This window comes from Coenobita brevimanus, chromosome 82 (assembly GCF_032717465.1).
Source record: "Coenobita brevimanus isolate Jiangsu-jjx chromosome 82, ASM3271746v2, whole genome shotgun sequence".
NCBI lineage: Eukaryota > Metazoa > Arthropoda > Malacostraca > Decapoda > Coenobitidae > Coenobita > Coenobita brevimanus.
Genome location: NC_137035.1, coordinates 19,246,750 through 19,250,201, shown reverse-complemented (window position 1 = coordinate 19,250,201; position 3,452 = coordinate 19,246,750). Strand labels below are relative to the sequence as shown.

At 40.9% G+C, this 3,452-nt stretch overlaps 1 pseudogene; it reads right to left on the bottom strand.

Moving 5' to 3' along the window:
• Positions 1-1,405: 1,405 nt before the first annotated feature.
• On the bottom strand, positions 1,406-1,524 carry LOC145409728 (5S ribosomal RNA; annotated as a pseudogene).
• Positions 1,525-3,452: the final 1,928 nt, after the last annotated feature.

Sequence of the window (3,452 nt, the reverse complement as noted above, 5' to 3'; positions counted from 1 at the left end):
TATTTGGTATAAGAATAGGGCATAGGGCTTATTTCAATGGATGAAATCAGTGAAAAATTCCAGAGAAGATTTACTTAGCGTAGCACGGCCAGGCAGGCGAGAGGATAAAGTAATGGAGGGGGGGTAGGGAGGGGAGTCAAGAACGGGGAGAAATGGCTAAATTGTCATCAATGGATGGGAGTACAGATGAGATTAGGAGTGCTGACTAGTGTTGGACATTGGCAGTACTGATAGATGATACAAGCCCCCACTTGGAAGCCCGGGTGAATTCAAAATAACAGAATCACAAAAGCGACGCCCCGTGGTATGATCCCTTGCTCCCAAGCATCAAGAAAGTGACGCCCCGCGGTTAAGGGGTTAAGCACATGTGTGGACGCGCCCTCACTCCCCATCGCTACCACAGTTGCACCCCCCTCTCTCACAGCCACCATCGACCCTCTTCCTCTCCCACTCCTTACACCACACTACCCCTCACCTCGTCCATGGGCCACCAGGCCTGTTGTCCACCCTTTTACCGGTGAATATACATGGTATGCGTTAATAATAATAACAGCAACAACACAGACGTGTAGTGTTCCTAACATTACAAATCATCACCCTCATAAAGAAACTGCCTAAGTCATTTTTCGGCAATTTCTGGATTTTTGCCAAAATCAATTCTTCATCATGTGGTGCACCTATTGGTATAGCTGCCTTTGCCAGATCTAGAGTATGAGTGGTCTAAAATGCACCTCAAGTTCCTGCTTAGGTCATTGAAAGTTAAGAAAATGAGACAGGCTTTTTTCGATTTCCCAAAAAGTAGAAAAAATGACACCCAGTTTCTTTATGAGGGTGACGATATATAATCTGCAGACCCAAAACATGCCTCTTTTACGGAGCACTGATATATTAACCACAGAACCGACCACAGACCGTTCTTATCATTCCAACTGGACCTTCGCTGTAACACTTCACCACGGTAATACAACCCATTGTAGTCCTTTGTGTGATCATTACAGCTGTTTGAGAGAAATAACATAGTGCACGACATGTTTACAACCCACTAAACTGCGCATGTGATGTTTCACTGACATCCATCAAATAGCCTAGGAGGAGTTAGTGTACAAACAAACGACTGGACATAGACAGAGGCCGAATGTCTTTAATCGGTATATGACAACCTGACAAAACCGTTAACATCCTGCTTTGCAGGTGTCACTATAATTACGGCAATAATAATAATAACAATACCAATAGTAAAAATAATAATAATAATAATAATAATAATAATAATTCATTCATTCGTTCATTCATTGCCAGACGCCATGTATCCCAAACGGGGTGGCCAAGGGCTTAGAGTTAATTGTTTTACAGGGAGGGGCACTAATCCTCCACCAACCCTACTTGACACGTAGGGAGAACGTTATGCCAACAGCATCTGGTGTTCCCAGGCGGTCACCCATCCAAGTACTAACCAGACCCAACGTTGCTTAACTTCGCTGATCGGACGGGAAACGGTGTACTCAACGTGGTATAATAATAATAATAATAATAATAATAATAATAATAGTAGTAGTAGTAGTAGTAGTAGTAGTATTGTAGTAGTAGTAGTAGTTGTAGTAGTAGTAATAATCACATGCTATTAGGCACGATACAGAGAGGACAAGCACCATATTCTCCGATAAAACACGTGAACACAGCTTTCACATATGAAACCAAACAGTGTCATAATATGCTGTAATGGTAGGGTTATAGTAATACTGACTAAATTAAAATTTGACAGCAACCCAACCTTCTGTTATGGCAAACAGATACTGAATTGCATCAACACATGCTGTTTCAGTGTATGTCCTCCTCTGTATCATGACTAATAACGTGATTTTTATTATTATTATTATTATCACTGCAATTTATTATTACTAGGAGAAATACACTGAGGTGGTTTGGCCATGTGGAGAGAATGGAGAATGAAAGACTGACTAAGAGGGTGTGTGTAGGTGAAGTGAAGGGAGGGAGAGGGAGTGGTAGACCGAGGATGAGGAGGTATATGAGGGAGCAGGGGGGTGAGTTGGGGGGAGGGTAGTCAAATGGTGGGTGACAGAGTGACTTGGAGGCGTTTTGTCTGTGGCCACCCTTGCAGGATTAGGGCGTTGGGCTATAGATAGATAGACTATTGGTATTGCTATTTTTATTACTGATGAAACTAAGGTGACACCTGCAAAGAAGGATGGTAACAGTTTTGTCAGGTCGTCATATACCGATGTGAGACATTCAGCCTTTGTCTGTCTATGTCCAATCGTATGTTTGTTTGTCCACTAACTCCTCCTAGGATATTTGATGGATGTCAGTGAAACGTCACATGCACAGTTTAGTGGGTTGTAAGCATGTCGTGCACAAAGTTATTTTTCCCAAACAGCTATAGTGATCCCACAAAGGACTGGGTTGTATTACAATGGTGAAAAGCAACATCGAAAGTCCAGTGGAAATGATCAGAACAGTCTGTGGTAGGTTCTGTGGTTAACCCCTCTGTGAGGCAATTTGGAATCCGCAGATATGCCCCAGGAGGCAAAAGTTTTGGGAAATTTGAGAAGTCATATTTTTATGATTTATGTGTTTGGAATGATGGATAATGATAAATACCAATAAAAATAATAAAATAAATATATTTTACCTACCCACTACTGAAGGTACAGCCAATAAATGCAGTATGGATAATCCATGAGGAAGCCAAAGAACATAAACACAACTTTTTTCCATCTGTTGTTTTCACTTATAGTTTGAACAGAACATTCTTTTCTTATTAGAAAAACTTATTTCTTGCTTCTGTGTACACTTATTTTCAAAACAGAACTTCGTTTCCATATTAAAAAAAATTGTAATTTCAACTTCTGAACTTTGCTTATGCCACCAGTAATCAGAACAGAACTTAATTCCTCTCATTCAACAAGACTTTTCTTGTTCTTATAGTTTGAACAGAACATTCTTTCCTTATTAGAAAAACTTATTTCTTGCTTCTGTGCACAATTATTTTCAAAACAAATAATCAAGAATTTCACCATCAAAAAACAGGAGAAAATACTCCATTTCAGAACTGTTTTTGTCTACACCAGCAGCCATTTGTCACTCCACTGTGACTTGCATCAAATCTATAGCAATTTGGTATGAATCTATCACCATTTGCCCAGATAAAACCAGGTCCATCAGCACTACCAGTACCACCAGGCCTACGGGGAGGGACACACACCCTGGGGTCATCATCATCATCATCACTCTTGTCACTCATGGGAATAAATCCATCACTGTCACTGTCTGCCATCCCCTCATTGTCACTACCACTCTCCTGGTCATCACTATTGTACTCCAAGCCTGGCGATAACTTACGTTTCACTGATACCCCAGAGGTTGATGGAGTTTGTGTATCACTGGCTGAAAATCCTTCAAAATCGGTGATGTCATGCACTTTCCTCTCTTCA